General features: G+C 31.0%; 1 protein-coding gene across 1 annotated transcript in view; it reads left to right on the plus strand.

Annotated features, from left to right (window-relative positions):
* Window positions 1–23,964, plus strand: part of LOC125067301 (C3 and PZP-like alpha-2-macroglobulin domain-containing protein 8) — a 229,109-nt gene that overhangs the window by 49,074 nt on the left and 156,071 nt on the right. The window lies entirely within an intron of this gene.

A 23,964-nucleotide genomic window follows, 5' to 3' on the forward strand; every position in this document is an offset into this window, starting at 1 on the left:
GTGTATTCCACCAACCCGCATTAGAGCAACGTGGTGGAATATACTCCAAGCCTTCTCCTCAAAAGGAGAGGAGGCCTTAGCCCAGCAGAGGGAAATTTAAAGGCTGCAAATGTAATCCTACACTATGATATAAGACTATGTCAAGTCATTGAAATAGTGATTAAATAATTAATACTCAGATAAACAAATTTCGCATTTCAATAGTAGTTAGGTCTATATAGTTGAATATTGTGTTCTAGAACATTCTTAACTACAAGCTGCAGCGTCGTGTACATAATAACTAATAACTAGGTATATAATATGATACGGTTTATAATTAGTGCGAGAACACGCGTTGAGATGACGTCGTTGAAACGTCATGTTAGTAAAAAAATATATTTACAACATTAATATTAGTTATTAGTATTATATTTTATATCGCAACTAGTTTAACTAGCCTTTTAATAGTTAGCCTAGCCATTTTATTAAACGGCTCCGTCCAACCGGCTTCCTGGTATTCGCCGATACTTTTTCCATTCAATAGATATATTGGCTTTTGACTCTCCTGAAAATTGACACACTAAAATTTTGATGAAAGTTGCTTTACAGATGATGTAAGGACTGAACAGACTTGATTATACATTAGTCAAAAATGTATTTTTCTTTCGTATGTAAATAAACCGTTTATTGAACATTCCGACTTCCGATGGTCTATTATTTTGTTTTAAGCTTTTTTTCGCTGGATTTACGCCATATTAATTGGGGGCATGTGGGGATTCACCGGCGTTATCGACATGGGAATATCCACTAAATAACTAGCGGGGTACCGCTAGTTATTTAGTATTCAGTTTTTTTGGGGTGGTCACGGAATCACTTCAGCGTTCTACCGTTTTCTAATCGAACCAATACAAATATTTTTTCACTTTCACTTAATAAAATGGCTAAGCTGTTAATATAAAGGCTAATTAAGCTAGTTGACTGCGACGACAATAGATTAAGAATTTTTTAATTAAATACAATCTTGCCATATTGGTTTTTAAAGATCGATTTGGTACAGTTTATTAAGGGCCTTTGTTGCTGCGTTATTAAGTTATTATATTTTATAACTTAGTCACTTCAATTATATTGAATACGCGTCACGTACACTGAAGGTGGTAAAGAATAGCAACGTTAAGAGAGCATCATAACGTTTCATGTCACTGCATATTAATCGGTTACTGATAAGACGCCCTAATAAATAACATACAAAAATCTTTAACTTTTTATCATAAAACACGCCAATTCATCGAAGTCAATATAACACAAATGTTACAAAACTTCAAACTAATAATTACAGTTGGCTGTGCGGCGCGCTGTTTTAACGAGGCTCTAACTTTGACACGTGCCTTGACTTTATGAGATATTATATATATGTATGTCGATTAAGACCAAATATAAGTTGATAACTTTTATCACTCGTGAGATATACTACCGCTAAAAATCAGTGCTATATATTTAATATATAATAAATTATTGCATTCGGGTATAATGTAACTTTTGAATATATATTTATTTTTTTAATAATTCTTTATAATATTATAGTATATTAAAGTATAGATAAAAGGATTACATTGAAAAACTTCCACCTGTTCGGAAAAGGAAATATCTTGATTTGAGAAGTAGCAGCGAAAGAAACTCAGTGGATTTGTTTATCTTCAATATTAGATTTTTTGCATATATTTAATATAACAAAGAAATTTCCCAGTGGTAAGAACGCGTGCATCTTAACCGATGATTGCGGGTTCTTACCCTGACAAGCACCGTTGAATTTTCATGTGCTAAACTTGTGTTTATAATTCATCTCGTGCTCAGCAGCGCAGAAAGCATCGGGAGACCTACATGGATCTAACTTCAATAAAATTCTGCCATATGTGTTTATCCACGAAGTGGAACCATTGAGAGGAGGAGGTCCTCAAATGACAGAAGGCCTTAGCCCAGCGGTGGGGCAGTTAGAGACTGCTATTTACTTACTTTTTGTTTTTTTTTTCTATATTATAATAGTCAATCGTTCGATAATTTTGGATATTCTTCTTCAGTTCAGAAGTGCCAGGTCAAGATGAGAAGTTATTAAATTAAATACTTCTCAAAACGTTAAAATTAACATTCGAAACATTTCAAGGAATTATCGTAATAAATTTATTAAAGACGCTATATTAAAATAATCCTTTACGTCTGCGATCAAAATGTTCGTAAAATTAATGTTTTAATGGTAGGATTAAATTTTAAGCAGGTGCTATCTCGTTAATCCCAGAAGAGAAAACAAGGAGGTACTTCAAGGAAAGATACTTTGATTAAGTACTTTAGACAATTTTATTTATACTTTTATCAACTTCAACGTAGAATTATCTTTATTACTATTACTTAGTTATACAATTAATAATATAAATTAAAATAAATTTACTTTAGTATGTCAGGGTAGTACTTTGCGCCGGTGACCTTCAAATCTTAATTTATTCTACCTCTTCTATTTTATGCTTAGGGATGTAATCTAGCTCAAAATTGTTTAAGTACGTAATTTTATTGTATGTTCTGAATGTATTCTGTTTGTGTACTTATGAATAAATAAATAAATAAACATCAATACTTCTGTGATCTGTGAAAATTGATTTCGTATCTCATTCATGAAATGTTGACAACCTACTGACGGTGATACGCCATTTTGATTCTTGTATCCTTTATATTTTTAAATTACATATGAGTTACTTAATGACTCATACTTAATGTCACATATCAAATTCTGATATTCCACGTTCGTTTTTTATTTAAAAACCAACCAAAAAATTCAACTCCTATATCCTAGTTAAGATGAACAATTAATATTGTCAAGTTTTATAAATTATACGACAACTATTCATTGTGTTATCGATTTTATTATCATCATCTTAAAATAATTTATAAAATTAATAACAACAAAGATATCATTTTTATAACTTTTAATTACAGACAATCAATATAATCAGTAAGCATGAAAATAATTCACCGATTCATTTAAAAAAAAATTAAAATATAAAAATAAATAAGTCAAATGGTAATAATTGTTTACGAAATATGCCTTTCGGTTCTAAAAGCAAATTACAATAAAATAATTTAGCGCCAGATTTTTTTTATTTGTTATGCAAATAAAAGTTTCATTAACGTCAAATCACCTATATTCAAATACATCAACCGTTCAAACCAAATTTATCATATAAATATCTGAGCAAAAGTTTCATTTTCCGAATTTAAAGTAACTTCTTCAATAACATGTGATTTTTTTGTTTATATCTTATTCATATTCAATAAATAAAAATATATTGAAATCAAAATTAAAGCTGTAAAGCAAAGGATGTTACAAACTGCTTCAGTAATTTTTTATTATAAATACTTGATATTCCAATCAATTCGCATCGTTCTCGCGTTTCATTGGTCAGCAGTTTCGAAGGGCCAATAAATATGACGGCGGGAAATTGGATGAAATCTGCTTACTCCGCATCGTACCAGTTCCAGCCATTTATTACTGGTTAATAATATCTATGATTTAAAGCATATCAATTCACGTTTCATTCCTTTTTGGTGCCAATATACGTGTTCAATCGTTTTACCGGTATTAGAAAGATATTTTAGAAACATTTGTTTGTGTTTTAGTTTTAGTTTTGATTTTTTTATATAAAATGTTTTATTATATAGTTAAATGTTAAAAAATAAAAGGTGTGTGATGTTTCCAAGTAGACTATTAATATTTTTTTAAGCACATTGTTTTGCTATTTTTTTAATCTCTTGTAGATAGTTTCACTGGCAAATTGGCCACCGGATGGTAAGTCGACTAACACTGTGCGTAGACATTTGGGTAGGTACCAACAACTCATTAAACATTCTACCGTTTAGGAGCAATCGGTAGTATTATTAGATTACGGTTTGAAGAATTAGCCAGTGAAGACTGCAGGCACAAGGGACATAACATTTTAGCCATGTAAGGAATGCTTAATATTACTTACAGCTCAATTTTCTTTGAACGATGGTGCCTTAACATCAAGTAGCCCATTTCCAAGGCTTAAATAAATGTTATTATAAATTTGATCACTAAATATGTGTGTGGATCTTCTTTATATATAAACTCTAGCTCGCTTTAACCCGATACGCCTTAAGAAGGGATTTTCTTTACTCTGTCTAAAAACCTTTCCAAGGCATATTATATGTCAGCGTTTGGTAACTCGATAAATTTCTTTTGAATTTACCTTGAATTAACGTTTTAAATATTGTATTGTGTAGAGATATGATAATGTTTGTATAATAATAATGTTTGTTTGTGGGTTTGTTTGTGGTTTTTACTGAAGCACTCAAAAAACGAACTAATTGGGTTGTGGTTTTTACATGAAATATAAAAAAAAAAATTGTACTGGTCTGTTCCATTTGCATGTTATTAGAAAATTCACATGGAAGTGATACAGACCGCGTTTATTAGTTTAAGGACGTTTAAAGTGTTTTTTTTTTATCATTATATAAGACCGATACTATGAAAATTTAAGGAGAACAAATTATTGTTTTCGAAGCTACGTTGCCCTGGCTAGACATAGGCTTTGCTACGCACATTGTGAGAGGTTCACGCTTTAGTACTTCAATGGCTAGAGTATAATAATATATTAAAACATGGAATATATTAATAATACTTTTTGTCAATTAATAACATTTATAATAAAAAAAAAAACTTACTGTGTTTAATTTTATCTGAGTGATATAAGATGAAAGTTGAATACGATTATAAAAATAATTAATAATATAAATATGAGCTTTTTTATAAATTTATTTATAAAATATAAATCTTACTTGTTTTTAAATTTTAAATTTAATTTAATTTAGAAGTCGTAATTAACCAATGTTGTATTCAAAAATGTGACAACACCGCAGTAGTGTTGTACCCTGTTTCGGCTAAATAAAGACTTTTTCGAACTTATTTAACATTTTGATCACAAATTAAAAATAAAAATTGAAGATTGCTAGCTGTTATATTTAATGATACAGACATTAAGTGATTTCAAAATAATAGAATATTTTACGTTAACGGATATAATTACGTATAAAGAAAAGACTTAACATAGTTGAGGATTTTTCTCAATACATTCGAAAAAAGCGTTATTTTGCCGTCATCATCATGCCGTCATCATCATGCCGTCGTAAATATAATAAAGTTTCAATACGAATTTATTGCAAAAAAAGCGGCATACAGTTAAAAAAAAATAAGTAAATCCTAACAATGCTTTACCTGCATTCGCCATTTTAAATTAAGGCTTGTCATCTTCGTCCTTCAGAATTTTCCCGAAGACGATAAAGACCATTATGAAGATGATTATTTTATCCCTTTATCGTATCTTGTTGACTTATTACAGCAATTATTCAACTTATAAATCTATCAAGTATAAAACAAAAAAAAAATTAAACAACAACAAATGGATACTTAAAAAATACTTTTTTGTTCAACCTATATGATGCGAACAAAATGACCGCATCTAATTCATTGTTTGTAAAAAATATAAAAACCTACATAATATACATTATGATTTTATAGTAAATATCTTATGAAAATAATCAACTAAAAAAATATAATAAAAAATATTTTTTACAATATTTATTTTGTTCTAGAATTTACAGTAAAACGTACATGTACTTTCTTTTTCTTTATATTAATAAATATCAAGTAAAACCGGTGACCGGGAAGTTATGTGGAAGCCGGCTGTCATGGTATGGGCATGTTATGCGGAGGAATGAGGACCATATTGTGAGGAAGGCCTTGAGCATGGACGTGGATGGATATAGAGGTAAGGGACGATCAAAGAAACGATGGATGGATTATGTGAAAGACGATATGGCTGGAAATAATGGTATTTATGAGATGACGTCAGACAGAGAAGTATGGAGGAAGAAGACATGCTGCGCCGACCCCAAATTGGAATAAGGGCAGAACAATGATGATGATGATCACGTTATGGAAGAACCTCTTTCATGATTCAATAAGCTGAATCTAAGATAACTCTATCATCATGTGATATTCATCTTATATTAAAGCCTTCATCAACACGCTGACGTGTGAAAGACTTCGTCTCCGCATTTTCCTATCTCTTTGAAGTACTATCCCACGATAATTGCCTATAGCTCGCGGCTAACGGCTGGCTAAGTTCCACACTTTGTCGTTCAATGTAGCGATCTTTATGCATTTACGCTATTATACTCATAAGCTGGAAATTTTGCAATGTTGTTTTTTTAAATGCAGTCTGACTTTCTTAACAGTCACGTCTATGTTTGGATTGAAAGTATAAAAATATTTATTTATTCTGTCTATGATTATATTTAATATGAATTGACTATTGAATTACCTTGAAATAATATATTTTTTTTACAAAATACTAAATGACTTAATTTTTTTATAAATAACGTTATAAAAATTTTTTATTTGTTCATAAATAAGTGAGGTTATACTTATCAACTTTTATGATAATCGGACAGACAGCGTCAGAGTCTATTACCTCTAACAGATATACAGTCAGCATCATACATAAACTAACAGTTAAGATTACCAAAACCATAAATATGGAACACACCATAAAAACAAACCTTATCATAATATATTTTAAGTACATTTCACTTATTTAGATATTTATAATTTATTGTAATATTTTTGATTCGTTATATGATGCTGACCGTACTATCAACCATCTTATATACAAGAAATAGATTGAAAAAAAAAATCAGACTTTGAAATATCAGGCTGATCCACTAGACTGGTGAAAGTTTCACTAATTAATTATATCGTTCAATTTAGCTCGAAGTATTTTTAAAGCTGGTATGAAAATATCATTAAACACTGCTACCGTAATCTTAGCATCTCCGTGGCCAGCAGGTTTTAACCAAATCCCTTCTAAGTCCATAATCCACGTCGAGACTAATAACTGCCGTCTCTAGAGAGCTCATCAGCGTCTGAGCTGTAGTTCCAAACAACATAACCTACATAACAAATATTTCGACGTAATTACGAATGAATGAATATTCTATACATAACATACCAAAAGTATGTAACTAAACATCAACATTAACTAATAATGTTCTATTTTAAATGTGCATGCTGTGTTAAAAATGGACAATCTTTTAGAGCCATTGACGCTTGACAAAGTTTGAGAGCTTATTCCAACGCGTTGATTTATACATATGTGATAGATTTACATACGACTGTGTTTTTGTAAAGATATATATTTAGATTTCCTCGAGAAGGTATACATGATATATTTATTTGTGTTATTCTAACGCCAAACAGCAGTACTCAGTATTGTTGTGTTGCGGTTTAAAGGGTGAGTAAGCCAGTGTACTATATATTATATACAGTATACTACAGGCACAAGGGACATAACATCTTAGTTGTCATGGTTAGTTGTATTTTGGCGATCTATATAGCGGTTAATATTTCTTAGGGCACCATTGTCTATAGGCAGTGGTGATTTCTTACCATCAGGTGACCCATTTGCTTGTCCGCCTATCTGTATCATTAAAATAAAAAGGAATATAAAAAATATGCGACGAGCCGAGTGGCCCAGTGGTTAGAACGCGTGCATCTTAACCGATGACTACGGGTTTAAAAACAGGCAAGCACCACAAAATTTTCACGTGCTTAATTTGTGTTTATAATTCATTTTGTGCTCGGCGGTGAAGGAAAACTACGTGAGGAAACCTGCACGTGTCTAATTTAAACGAAATTCTGTCACATGTGTATCCTTCAACCCGCATTGGAGCAGCGTGGTGGAATAAACTCCACCTAACCTAATCTTCTCCTCAAAGGGAGAGGAAACTTTAGCCCAGTAGTGGAAAATTTATATGTGCTGGGTTTTAATTTTGTGTATCTGGAATACAAATATTTAGAGTCACCATTATTATTCCATTCGATACATGATAACGTAATTAATAAAATTAATCAATTACATAGTTTTAATTGATTTAAATCAAATATTTTAAATTAGTACAATTAAAATATTCTTTATGAAAAATAGTCATATGTACAAAAACAATGTTTTAACAATTCTCAGTTAACATAGCTCTACTAGTTTCGTGGTTCTGTTTGCGTATCGTCCGCTTGCCATCGAACAACAAACAATTGATGCTTAACGAACCCCAATTAGCGTCGAGGTAGGGACTGTCAGCAAAATAGAAAAATATTTACCGTAGGCATAAAAGTTACATGCTTGTTAATATGCTTTGTTTGGCTAAACAACTGCCCATTTTTATGAAAATATTTATTTGGAGAAGGCTTGCAATTGTTAGTGCATTTTATATTTACATGAAGAGTAAAATAAAAACCTTTAAATTTTCCACTGCTGGGCTTAGGCCTCCTGTCTTTTTGAAGAGGTTTAAGCATATTCCACCACGCCGCTCCTAGAAGAAGATTATGTAGTAGATTCACATCCTACTAATGCAGGTTTCCTCGTGATGTGTTTCTTCAACGTCGAAACTTAGATGAATTATAAACTCAAATGAAGCACATGAAAAATTATTTATGGTGTAAATCAAATCCGATTTCTGTATTTGAATATGAACCGAATATAAATAAAAATAACAGTTTAAAGATTAAAAAGTAACCACACACCCTCTTATTTTCATCAATCATAAATTATTATCAGTCCATTTCACTTTTCATTTTGTGTGTCCCTTACATTCATACACGTGTAAAACACTTCTCACATATACACAAACCGGGTTTACTATAACACACATGTAACTATCACTTATGTACACTACAAAGCTCTATACCCAAACGCAAATATTGCTCTATTCGTGAACCGAGCAAACACGCGCACTATTGATATTGACCGCAATAAATTAACCAACTCTGTACGTCACTTATGTCAGATACCTTACATATAACGAAATACAAAATGTTTACAACACCTGTAAATAGTAGATTATATATAGTGTATCTTGATGAATTATCTCTAATATTATTATTGTATCTATCAGCTTCTGAATAACGAGTCTAAGAGAATAGGAAACAAGAGACTGTAGGACATTTTCTTCAAGGTTTTTTTTATTTTATAAGTAGGCGGACTGGCTTGAATGGGCCACCTGATCTTAAGTGGTCACCACCGCATTGACATTACATACATTGACTTCGCCAATCTTCACAAACCTAAGATGTTATGTCCCTTGTGCCTGTAGTTACACTGGCTCACTCACCCTTGAAATCGGAACACAACAATAACAAGTATTGCTGACGGCCGAATATCTGATGAGTAGATAGTACCTATCCAGACGGGCTAGTACAAAGCCTTACCACTAAGTAATTTGGTTAAAATAAATTAGGTCATGTCTCTCACGTGCAATCGTAAAACTAACATAAGAACCTGTAAATGTTCCACAGCCGGACAACGGCCTCTTACCTCTTCTCTTTTATAGAAGAAGGTTGAATTTTTTTTGAAGACGCTGCCCATATCCCATTGAGCTATGATTTTAAATACACATGTTAAGTATTACATTCGATACCTATAGATGTTCTCATGAAGTTTTCCTTCAACCACCAAGTACAACATGCAATATAATTAAAAAGTCAGTCCTCTTCAGTAATCCCAAGTTTAAAACCACAGTCTTCTCTCAGTATCATTTTACTAATTATAACAAAACATGTACTCTCTCACAACTTTCCAAATTAAAATGAGACCGACGTCACCCATGAATTTTAATGCTTGATATGTCACAAATTAATTGTAACATTTAGATAGAATCAACATACTATAAACCCATTATAATATTAAAGCAAATAGGATAGAAATTGAATTGCCGACGATACACCGAAAACTAAATGAAGTTATTACGTACAAGGGAAGTTATAAGGAAATCCTGTATCATATTGTACCAGCAGTGAAATGGTAATTAGTGAATAAATAGCAGTCCCTTCGTTATATTGTATTGCGCCTCCGACTGTATTTATTTTAACATTTGGAGCTTGTTTCTCGGAATGAATATGAGAAAACATTCCTAATAAAATACATTCTTGTAATTTTTTTCGCAATTAATTTTGTATTAAAAATCATTAACAGACTGTAATGTTAAATTGTTGTCATTAAATATTATGGACTTTATGTTTCTTCAAGCAAAGTCTTTCAAAAATAATAGTTATTATATTTATCTATTATATTAAAAAAAAAGTTTTATTAACATAAGAATTGATAACATTGAGTGCTTAAATGTATACAAGAATGAATTACAAAATAGTTTCTATATAAAATATTTTGACCGCGTAGAATGCTGGCAGGAATGGATTATAGAAAATATCGCTATGACATTTGTATTCATGATAACAATCTTTAAGATTAAGTCGATAGCATTTTTTTATTTATACAATTAAATGTTATAATTTTTTTTGAATTTGGAATACTTGCAAATGGACCACCTGATGTTTTGTGGTTACTATCACCAATAGACATTAGCGCTGTAAGAAAAATTAACCATCCCTTTGTCATTATAACACCAACATTAAGAACTAAAATGTTATGTCCCTTGTGGCTGTAGTTACATTGGCTCACTCACCCTACAAACCGAAACACAACAATAATAAGTATTTCTGTTTGCTCGTAGAAAGTATGATAAGTGGAGAGTACCATTCCAGACAAGCTTGCGCAAAGCTCTAACACCAAATACAAATACGTGCCGGATAAGTATTTTTGGTATAAGGTAAAATACATCGGCAGTGTTTATTTCAAAACCGCCTCTGCAACAAAATTACAATAAATTCGACATTTATTTACTACTTACATTTATTAAAATAATACTATTAGTAATAGTAGTTATAGTCGGTATGTTTGACTGGTTTTTCTGATGGAAGCAATACGGAATGTTATTCGTCCTAACACTGATTAATATTACTAAAGGTACTCGATCGTTCCTGTTCGGCGGTATGTTGGATTGATATTTCACCTTTGTTATTGAATTATCTACATTGATTATATAAGATGATGTATGTCTTAATCTACGTAGTATACTTGTAGTAAATAATAAACCAACGGTTTTTTATAACAAATAAAATTCTCGATCAAATTTGTATAAATTTAGTTTATATTTTTTTTTATAAAGCCTGCAAAAATCATGCCACCTAAGATGCAGCCGTCTCCATCATCAAAACAAATAAATCATACTTAAATAATACTAATGTTTACTTCATGTAAACCAATAAAATGTATTACACAATAACGACTGAAAAGGATGTTTCAAGGTTTTTAATGTCATTCGTATCAAGGAATAAACATCACATCGCTAGTGTACAGGGTATTTTATACATTAAGCATTGGAGTTTATGAAACAATTTTCTAAAATTGATTAGTTTTTATTCAATATATTTTTAAAATTAATAATTATAGTCATATTAATCACCTATATATATTATGATTTAACAAGATGGAGTCAATATATAATGATTATTTATATTTTTGAAAGTATAATGAAACAACAAAAGCAAAGGCTCATATTTTTTACAGTGGTAATGTCTATTAGCAGTGGTCACTACTTACAATTAGATGATAAATTTGGAAATCTAACGTACACTAAAACTAAAATTAAAAAATTATGACGTAATTATAATAAATAATAGCAGCAGCACCGTGGTAACATACATGTATATGGTTATACCGGCTTATTATCGTAATTAATTTTATATCCTTAGCAGACTAATTACAAATATTATGATATAATAAATTCAAATTCTGTTACGTTTATTCAATGAAACATTATCGTTGGGTAATACTTACATGAGCTGATATTAAAAATATTAATATTTATAAATTGGAATAAAATTTAAATACTTTTGCGTCAATCGACATTAAGAATTAAACACAAAAATATGCACATTAAAAAGTATTGAAAAAATAACAAACGATATCATTTTACAATGATATACACTGTTTATGGGTATGTTTTATAATTGCTATTTTATGTACTTGTTTCACACCTCATTTGTATGTCATCTGTCACACACTGTTTAATTATTCTGTAGTCTGTATAATATCTGTATTACGTTTTTCCGATTTTAATAGTAAGGTACGTAGTTTAACCAGCAGAAGGGATAATAATATCATAGATAATCATCAGAGATTCACGGCGTACGAAGTGTTTTATAAACTTTACAGTATCTATGGGCGAAGGTAACTTATCACCGGACATAACATTTATTCAGCTGCCTTTCTAAATAAATAAAAAAAAACAACAATATGACTCGAATCGAGCAGCACCCAGTAATATATAGTAAACGCAGTCATTACTTCCATATCGAACATCACTTTCTGACGACAAATTTTGATTACAGTTGTAAAGCAGTTTTAATACCTGCATAAAAATGAATCTGATCGAAATGACACACTCATAAATGGCAGCGTTACGATAGGGAGGTACCTTATGTGTTTTCACGAACCAAGCTATAAACAATATCTCTATAAAATTTCAACTTTATCATACTAATGATATGTAATGTTTTATACAATTACTTTGCTAAATCGTATGGAATTTTGACGAAATTTACGGTTCCAAATCCGGGCACACGTCGGTGGATCTCTGTGTACTTTATTGTATGTTTATAATTCGTTCCGTCGTTGTTACCTAGCTGTGGGATGCTGTTATTTTAATAATATTATAGAGGCAGGCTTACTGGTATATTTACCAGGTGGTCTATAGGCCACCTGACCGTTAGTGATTACTACTGCCCAAAGATTGGTACAGTAATAAATATTATTTATTGCTCATATCTCCAACGCGCTATCTACCTTAGGAACTCAGGCTACCACTATGGATGTTTGGACGAATATATAATGAATTAGTGGTACCTACCCAGACTAAAATAAAACCCTTACCATCAAGTTAATCTTCTGTTACTTTTTACAAAACAAAACTCAGACATCGGTAAACATTCACTAGAAGTAGTATTACAGATAAAACTTTAAATATACACCAAAAAGACGAAATATTTCGTATTTTGTAAATAAATAAATTGAGTTCCTTATTTGAGACTTTCGTGGTTCTCGTCGAAAGTATATCATATATTTATTTGGGCGAAGATCAATGACCAGAGGCGACGAATCGAACCGAACAAGTGCCATTGAGTTTTTGTCCTAAATTAATGTACAATCATTTTCGCACTCGGGGATAAAAGAAAAAAATCACAAGTGTAAAATGAAATACTTAGCTATAAATCAAACCGCATTTCGGCAACGAATCTTGAATTTTTAACGAGAATACTTTAAAAGGGAGGCGATTATGCAGAAATAGAATATTTATGCTTTATTCTTCTTTACGTAAATAACAATAATTCTTTTAAATCCATCGGGCACAGTCGGTTTCAGAAGGGTGTATGATTGGTGAACTTTCTATTCTCTCTCTATCTCTTTTTCTCCCTCTGATGATAGATTGTGACACAATCTAACATTGATCAGACAAACAAACTGTGAAACGTGCTTTCCGAGGCAAATGAAAATTGCCGGCTTGGAAAAACCATATCCGGGTTAAATTCAAGACTGCATGATCTATATACGTAATGTGCTATAGTGTTACATAAATGTACATGTACATTTACATATCTATACACATAAAAATTAAATAGTAATCGTTGGTAAATTATCACTTGAAAACGTCTGAACCATTTGGTATTTTTTTTTTCAGTATATTAATAATAATTTGGTATATTATATTACAATCAATATATTAATTTGGTATATATTTTTTCAATAATATTTTTTTCAAAATTAAGTTTTAAAGAGAAAAATTAGTAAAGTTCACCTTGAAATTGGTATTTAAAAAAGTAGTGTACTTTTTCTCTTGTATTAAACGTCTTTCGGTTAACACGGTTATTATTATATATACTATATAACAAGTAAAGTTAAATAATAATAAAAGCATACAAAATTAACAATATATTCATACGGCTTCATTGCATTTGATCTATCTAAATATTTCCTTTACGCCGATGGATTAATATTTGCGTATATGGACGTAATGATAACATACCTACTTTGACATTATGTAATTCTAAATCAATGTGTATGTATGTTTGGTTGTTCAATATAATACGTTCTCAGTTGCGGAAAAGATCCCGAGATTGCTTGTTGTGGCTGAAATCGTTCAGAAAATCTTCGTTATTAATTTAGTGACTTAACATCAAGGGGAAAAATTGGCCGTTTACTCTTTCTTATAAATAGAATACCACGAACATTCATAATATATGTACACATGTCTCAAAGCAAAGTAAGAATTTATGACTTAAAAAGCGATTTAGAAAATGGATTGCGTGCACTCTAAAAGGGTACTTAGGTTACATTAAGATGCTTGAAATAAAATCAACATTCCAGAAACTTCTTTATGTAAACAAACTACCTATATGAGCAAAAAAAAAAATTAACATCACAAAATATTTACTGACATTTTTCAAAAAATTAAGTATAAATTAAAATTGATAGAATATGTGCTATGTATTATGCATATTTTATGAGACGCAGCGTATTAAGGCATCGTAGTCGAAGAGAAAATTATTGATCCGCGCGCTTCCATGGAAAACGTTGGCGAAAAAATAACATATATATTTCCGAAATTTGTATAGAAAATTTGTAGCTTTCTACAACTCTATTACTTTTACAGTAAAATTATAATTATTCTCGCTATACAAATTTAAAATATTTAACAATAACATCAAAGTGACTTTATACATAATTATGATATGGATAGGTACCAGAATAATTTGCGTTCATTTTTTTCGATTTGTAAAGCAATTGAGGGAGTTAATTAAATACACTAGCATTCACTTCATTTCCATGATTGGTCCGGAGCTTAAGGAGTAATTAATATTTCTTACAGTTTCACTGTTTATCTGGACTACTTACCCTGAGATAGTACATTCGCTTGATTGCTTGTTTATATAAATGAAAAAAAAAAACCAATGCAAAAATAAGGATGGCAATTTAAATTTAATTAAATTTTTTATGTATATTTTTTATGATGAGTAGGCAGACGGGCCAATAGGACTCCTATTGAATAGAAATTAAGATGTTAAGTCTTTGTGCCTGTAGTCACATATTGTTGTGTTTCGGTTTGAAGGGTGATATTTAGAATCAAACACAAACCGGACACAACAATACTAAATATTGCTGTTTGGCCGTAGAATCAGACGAGCAGGTCGTACCTACCCAAACTTGTACAATTTACCTATCCTACCACCAAGTAAAATGTTAATGTTTCTAAAAAGTAAAATTCTATAAAATAAATATAATGTACACTTGCATTCTGCTTCTAATTCCTTCAAAACTACTCAACGAATTTCGAGTGTTTTTCGGAGTGTTTGTGTATATATTTTGTAAATATTACTCTAGGAAACAAACCTAAACTCTATGTATTTTTAAGACCTACAGAAAATTCTTTTATCTTGAAATATGGTGTCATAATAAATATTTCAAATTCCAATATATATCGTCGCTAATAATAATATAACTATGAAAATAGTTTCGATACTAATAATATGATGAGCATACAGAAATTTTAATCAAACTACCAAAATTCCTCCATAAACTGATTTCACGTAAGGCAAAGCACCGAAGTCTAAGTCAATTTGCTGAACAAACACCATTTGTCTTCGAAGACAGCGCCGTAATGCAGCGTTACCGGACTTGAGAACTTCGATGTGGTACCGTAGAATTAAATTTATCTTATAGATTGCCTGATTTATTAATATATTCAACAACTATTTAATCATTAACAGTAGTTCACATTTGTTGGTAAATTGACAATGATCTATCATCGTTTCAAAAGAACAGATCTAGGAACAAGTAGAAGGAAAGAAAAAATAAATAGTCCGAAGTCTTTTAACGAGATTTGTTATCATTAACAAATTTAGTTTTCTGATATCCAGTTCTGATATAAATATTCATTGTCATACATAAGAAATACTGGCCCTGTGTAGTCGTCAGAGGTTATAAGTTTGTTACTTTGTGGAGGGGCTTTGTGCGAGTTTGCCTGGGTAGGTACCACCCACTCGTCATATGTTCCAACGCCAAACAGAAATTTTTTGTATTGTTGTGTTCTGGTACGAAGGGAGAGTAAGCCAGTATAACTACAGGCATAAGAGACATAGAGGTTTAATTCCCAAGGTCGTTGGCTCATTGGCTTGGTTTATAGGCTATATTGAACACTTATCAACAGGTCGTCCATTGACCCGTGCACCAACTTATTCTATATATAAAATAATGCATCCAATACCCAATGTAAGGCCCAATTTTGGACCAAACCTTTATGTTTCTACGTACCAACATCATTATAAAATAAATATTGAATCAATTACTCGTATATAAACTTACATATTAATCAATCTTCAGAGCAAGTTAGAAGTTGCCTTAATATCCCTCTTCAGCAGCAACATCGTATTCGTATCGGCATTACCCCAGAGTAGAGTTCTATATAATATTAAGTACACCAGGTGAGCCGTATCTACATCAATAAAAAACCTTTTGTAAATGTAAATGTTTCTGAACTAATTCAACAATATGAAGCAATTTTGTTATTTGTGTAAATTGTAATCATTAAATAAAAAATAAAATTCAGACTGTTCTAGTTGATTTACAAGGAAAAATTCTTGAGTTTGATTAACTTCATCACCTTATGTAGAGTTGTGTAGTAGGACAAGTTTGATTCCTTCTTCTTCTGTTGAGTAGAAGTCTTTGCTTAGCTGTGTTTTGTTATTACTATTAAGTTATTGCCTCATGTAACTACCAATAACACTATATACTAATTACAGGTTCCTCGGACACTGTACCTAATATACCAAAGCCTTGAGATTTAAACGTATACAATTTTACTGCTTCTTACCAATTGTTATATTCCTAGTCGTTAAACATTTACGCTCTATTGTTTTCTATCAAAACATGCTTTGGAATTAAAAAAATATAATATACCAATGATTCTACGCTTTAGAATGCTACACAATGTAAAATTTATGTAATACTATTCATTTTAGTGTAAAATGGGTTAAAACTTCAAAAGTTACAACAGTTCGCTTGGGGTTAAGCGATGAGATCTTTTACTTGACCTAAAATTTTCTTGAACTGTGTAAAGCCTTTATAGTACAAAGTTGAATCTTAATGGCTTCATTCAGGGTTTTGCGTTAAAAAAGACTCTCTGCGTCGTATCAATGTGTTACTTTCTAAAATGTGTATCTTCAACTTCATCGAAACCTACATCTGACTTCTCCTGACCTTAATCAAGTGACGTATATTCGAGTAAAGGTGGTTTTTTATAATATCGTTTGGTGGACGAGCAAATGGGCCACAGGATGGCAAGTGGTCACAAGCGCCCACAGACAATGGCGCCATTCACCATTCCTTACATCACCAATGCGTCACCAACCTTGGAATGTTATGTCCCCCGTGCCACTGGCTCACTGACCCTTCAAAACGGAACACAACAATACTAAGTACTGGTGTTTGGCGGTACAATTACTGATGTGTGATGCTTGCAGAAAGTACTACCACCAAGTAAACCCAAATTAGTACATTATATATACTAATATACCACAGGCTTATGTTATAAATATTATTCTTAAATTAAAATCATATAAAAATAATATTAATACTTAAAGTTGACCGAATATTATAGAATAAAATATTCTATATCGGAACATCTTCAAATTAATCGTCCAAGGAATCTAATATAATCTTCAGTCGAGGACGTATACACGACAATCCATTCGCGATAAAAATAGTGACGTTATAAAATTATCGACGTGCTGCTCGTATTTTGTAAATTATTTTGTGTCATACAAATTGTTAATAAGTGGTTTTGTGTTCTAAATTTAAATTTATGTAACATCTAAAAAATCTTTACTCAAAATCTTCCACAGTGAGAAGGAATAGTTATTACTTTTATGTATAATATTGATTTTAATATAACTTACATTTATATATATATAATTAATAGTATTATAAAACATCAACATACCAACAGCAAAATATAGTTGTAATTTAAAGAGATATGTCTACTATATAATAGCAAATAATATATACAAAACCTGTAATCTTATATGCTAAAGTCTACTTAATTAAATAATCTATTCAACGTGATACGCTGAATATGACATATTATTTAGATTAAGTGAAATTGTCGAACGATAATCGATATAATTATCGACATATTGACATCACTAGTTCTATAACTTTGAAGGCGGAACGTTCTAACATGATTAACTCAGTGTATATTACGCACTATTCTCTTGACACTGCAGACTACAGCGAGTAATTTGCATCGAAATAGTTTAATTTGAATCTCCATGTACAATATATACAAAATAAATTAACCTGTAATACATATTCATTAAAACGCTTTATATTCATTAAAATATACACGTGCTTAAGATATACGTTATCGGTAATGTTACTTAATGATAATTCTGTAAACAAAAAACATTTTGATTTGTTAATTATTTTATATTTAATGTTTTCAAAAGAAAATACTTAACGAGATTATTTTTAATTTTGACGTTGATGACGTTTTTATTTTAATGACATAGAAGGGTCCTGTCCTGCTTTGCCCAAGAGTAATCAGACATCTAACGACATTTCCTTAAAATTTTATGAAAGTAATATAAAGTCGTAAATTATATTCAAATAGCTTTGTCGATTTACAAAGTGCGTCTCGCAAAAGCTCGAGGCAGGATTTAATGGATAAATATCATAATAATTCTAACTAACGCAACGGTGAAAAAATAGAATACATTAACCTACCAAATGAATTAATTTATGATGAAAACGGGATGAATATTCACACAATATTGGAGCAGCGTGGTGGAATATGCTCCAGACCAGGCCAGAAGAGGAGGCCTCAGGCCAGCAGTGGGAAATTTACAGGCTGTTAATGTAATGTAATGAGATTATATAATAAAAAAAAATTATACAAGTATCAATTTGCGTACAAATAATAAGTTGATTTTGTAATTTAGCGATCGGATACGAGATATATTAAAAAGAAGTACTACAATTTTGAAGTACGCAATAACACGAGTCATGAGTATAGAGAGATCGTAAAATATACCTTCAGTATTCAATATCAAAGATATCAACATTCGTCGTTGTTTAAATATAAATATTATTTTCACGCAGCAGTTATGAGTTTTTTACATAATTAAAACAAAAAAATTAACATGGTTTTTCATTAAAACTGTCCAATTATACGAATTTCGTATCCGAACATTCAACACCATTTTGCGTCGGGTCATCGCATCAACGTAATAAACGACCCCAGCGGTGTTATTTACGCTCTACATAATTATATTATCGTGTCGTTTCATGCGCCGTAAACACTGATCTCAGTATATTACATTGCATAATCCCTCATTATATTTTTTACTTATTTTAAAATCGTATTAACAAGAGTATCAATTATATGAAAAAAAAATTTAATTAATTGTTAAAAAGATTTGTCGATATTTTTTACGACGCATCACTAAAAGGGGAAGTCGGAGCGAATGCGTCACTAACGCGATTAGCCTTGTATTTGTGTACGCAGAGCTCCCGTGCGTTGGATGCGACACTGGTTTTATTCAAATTGTATCCCGTTGATTAGCTTCGCCAGCCTTCGTTCTATAGCTCCTTTGTACAGTTTTACTTAGGGGAACGTTGGGTTTTAATTTGAAGTTAAATTTAATTACATTTCACAAAAATCTATCCATTACAAACTTCCATCCCCATTTAGTCTGCTCAGCGGATGAACTTTCTTAATATGCTGGTGACATTTTTTCATTTTTAGATAAAATAAATTTCAATTTCACTATAATATTCAAAAATGTTGAATTCCATAATTAAATAGTATTTATTGTTATCTGAAAGCCTGTTCAATTTAATCGGTAAACACTACGTCACTAAAAATTCTTAGATATTAATAAAAAAATTGTCAGCGCAAAGTGGTTTTATTCAATTAGACAAATGGTTTCTTTCATGGAGTCATAAATTTAGTCACTTAGATTTAGTTGATATATTAAATCGTGCTAAATATCTCGAGGACAACACTTAAGGTAATTATATTTTATAAGAATGAATAATTTCAATTATAACTTATTATATAAAAAATATTTACTTGGTAATAACTACCTACTAATGTCTACCTATAAACACTAACTTTTCTTCTTCTATAATTACTTTTAATTTCATCAAAACAACTGATTTACTAATGAATATAGAGACAAATTTACACAATCCATGTTACATGCATATTATGTTCAATTGCAAATTTAAATTCATGTTATAGTGAGTTTATAATATGGTTTGATTTTCTTGACTTTTAAGGAGAAGAATATGACCTTATTCCACTACGCTACCATAATTTTTAATGGTAGAGCTTTCTGCAATCCCTCCTGGGTAGATAGCACTCATCATATATTCTACCAGCAAACCTTAGTATTATTGTGTTCCAGTTCGAAAGTTAAGTGAGTCAGTTTAACATCAAGCGCACGGCAAATCTTAGTTCTCGGGTTGGTAGCGCGAGGAATGATTAATAATTAATAAAATTATAATTAATATTTCTTACAGTATCAATATCTCTGGGCAGTAATGAGTTGGTTATCACTACCATTGAGTGTCACATTTGCCAGTCAGCCTACCTGCCACATGTGTGGCAGATCTTCTTCCGATATGTGCAGGTTTTCTTCGCTACTAAGCAAGAAATTGATGATACACTTTTCTAGTTGTCTAGACTTAAAATCCAATGATCGTTTAAGATTCACGTGCTCGGTAACCAAATCACAAACATTAAATTTCTCAATCCTAAATGTATAAACATTCATCTATATTCAGATATCGAATGAACATTATATAATATTACATTCTGGTACATTGGTTCACAACAAAACAATAAATCCAATTATCATTCGGTTGTGTAATATATACAGCCGTATAGTGGTTTATCTCATAATGTATACGTCGGACGTTAAATCACAATGACGACATATAGAAGTATAACACCCATATTGCAGACTCATAACAATAATATTGCGTTATCACAGAACGCTCTGGCTTCGGATATTGCTTTGTGATGACGACATTAAAACGAGAGTGTAGTAAAATTATATTGTCTAAATGGTGTAAGTACGACGAGCATAAAAACAGAGATCTATTGAGTAAATTGATATACTAAAGAGTGACTCTTTTACGTGAACAATGTTATTCGGCAAAAATCAATCCCAATTAATTAGGTAATCAAGTAATCTGCTCTTGGTAATGAGTCATTAAAATTAATCCTTACATTTATACGTGAAGAAAAAATGTTGTATTTCTATTTACGAGTATATTGCGTACTAAGAATTTTGAGATTTGCCACAGATGAAATCTTTAGAGTATTTAATGAAAATTTATATGTTTTATACTAATGTTATAAAAAAATATCTACAGTTTACTTTAATACTAACGTACACATGTCTCGTCAGACTTAAAAAATACTAAAATATTTCATGAAATCTTATTTTTTGTGGTCCAGTTGCATCTGTATCTCATTTTTTTTTATTACGTCACACGTTACGTCATTATTACGTTGACATTTCAACCAAAAGGCGAAAAAGAGTTTGTAAATAATTAAAATTAATTCATGAATTATTTTAATCTGGCTTTTTTGTATATATGGTTCAAACAACTGAATCATAATCGGAGATTACGTTTTTAAACCCAATCAAGCACAAGTAGATATAATACATCTTCTTCTTAATTATGAAGAGACCATGTACCAATCCTTTGTGAGGTCCTATATCAATATATTTACTACGTGATTAGAAAACGCTCTATGGAGTTCGGACTTGGCATGGTTGAAGTTTAACTGGAGAAGTGCAAAGAGATAAAATTAATGCCTATTATGTATGTCCATACAAATGGTTTTTTTTCTGGGAATAGGTAGAAGGGCCGGCATAAGATAGCCATCTGAAGGATAGAGGTCACCACTGCTCATAGATATTGGGACATACCTTACATCACACCAATGTGCTACCAAACCTTGAGAACTAAGATGCTATGTCTATTGTGTCTGAAGTTACACTGCGCTACCATCAGATGACACATTTGGCCGCCTACCTATACTATTAAAAAAATGTCAATCAAGGAAAAGTTATTACTTGATTGTGGTCTTGTTTTTTGATTTAGGGTAGTTTATTTATTATGATATAAATATTATAATGTAAATGATTTTTAGATTTAAATTCTAGCTTCGATGTTAATTTGTACGATCTCAACGTTTTTGCCCTTTTCAGTAGTCTCGATTTCCGGGAAAAATTGTATTTATATAGATTTCTGTTTATTCAGTTATAATTTACTTATTTTATTTTTTAATGTATTTAAAAATATATATATACGAAATACCTTGTTATTACAATATTTGTTCAGTCACTCATAACGACCGCCATATTCCGACTGTGTTTGTTATTAATCTATACTAATATCATAAATGTGAAAGTAACTCATAACTATAATAACATGTCTGTCGCTCTTTCACTGCCAAACCAATGAATCGAATTTGACGAAATTTGGTATAAATCAAACTTAAACTCCAAGAAAGGACATAGGGTACTTTTTTGCCAAACGCATGACAAACAACCTCGAAAACGCGAGCGAAGCCGCGTGAGACAAATAGTTACGATCAAATAATTAAAAATATTCTGTGACTCATATTTATTATACTTTTTTTTTTAATGATATAGGTAACCAAACGAGCAAATGGGCTGATGGTAAGTTTTCACCACTACCCATAAACAATGGCACTGTAAGAAATATTAACTATTCCTAACATCACCAATGCGCTACCAAAATTGGGAACTAAGATGTTAAGTCAATATGTTAGGTATTGGCTCTCTCACCCTTCATACCGGAACACAACAATATTAAGTACTGCTGTTTGGCGATAGAATATCTGATGAGTGGGTGGTACCCAAGCCGTACCACCAAGTAAATGTAATGTTGTGTACAATATATTATATAAAATAAGGATATATTCATAAAACTTAAGTTAAACCCATCGTTACTTGTTAGTTATATTTTTAATAAATAATAAAATCAATAAAGAAGATTATCACATAATTAAGTTGTCCTCATTCGTATTAGAATTTGTCAATCACAATTCAAAGGAAATCTACCGAAGTTTGAAACATTAAAATATGCAAAAAGCGTCCGTGTTTCAAACGACCTCACTCAGATATTTATATCCCTCCCGTTTGACAGAGCCTACTCGGGTCGCTCATTTTTAACCAAAATTAATGGATGGTTCTAGCATAGAAATGTTTCATTTAAATTGTTCCATTATGAAACTTCATGGTTAAGTAATTTCATTGTGTTCATTGTGTTATTGTTAAATAATTTTAAAGTATATTTAATTTAAGCGGCTTTGGTAATGTAGCTATAGCATATTTTAAACGAAGCTTTTCATTTCTGCCGTATAACATAATAAACTCACACTAACGTAATATTCTAGACCTTTCACATACATCGTGATTGCATTTGGAATTCTTATAAGTTTCAATTTTTACATGCTAATATTATAAACTAATTCTAGGTCGGCTCCGCACGGATGCCATTTTAATAATAAAGAAAATGAAAAGTGCTCTAAAACATTTCAAAGATCGTCTATTTTATTAACGTTTATTTATTTATTAATTATTTTTTTATGGTATAGATTGGCGGACGACCAAATGGCCCACCTGATGGTAACTGGTCATCACCACCCATAACCAATGGCGTTGTAAGAAATATTAGTCATTTCTTATATCGCCAATGCGCCACCAACCTTGGGAACTAATATGTTAAGTCCTTTGTGCCTGTAGTTACACTGGCTCACTCATCCTTCAAACCGGAACACAACAATACTGAGTACTGTTGTTTGGCGCTAGAATATCTTCCAAATTCAAGCTATTGTCATTAGATCAATTGAAAGATTATGCTATTTAATAAT

The sequence above is a fragment of the Vanessa atalanta genome, chromosome 11, assembly GCF_905147765.1.
Source record: "Vanessa atalanta chromosome 11, ilVanAtal1.2, whole genome shotgun sequence".
Classification (NCBI taxonomy): Eukaryota; Metazoa; Arthropoda; class Insecta; order Lepidoptera; family Nymphalidae; genus Vanessa; species Vanessa atalanta.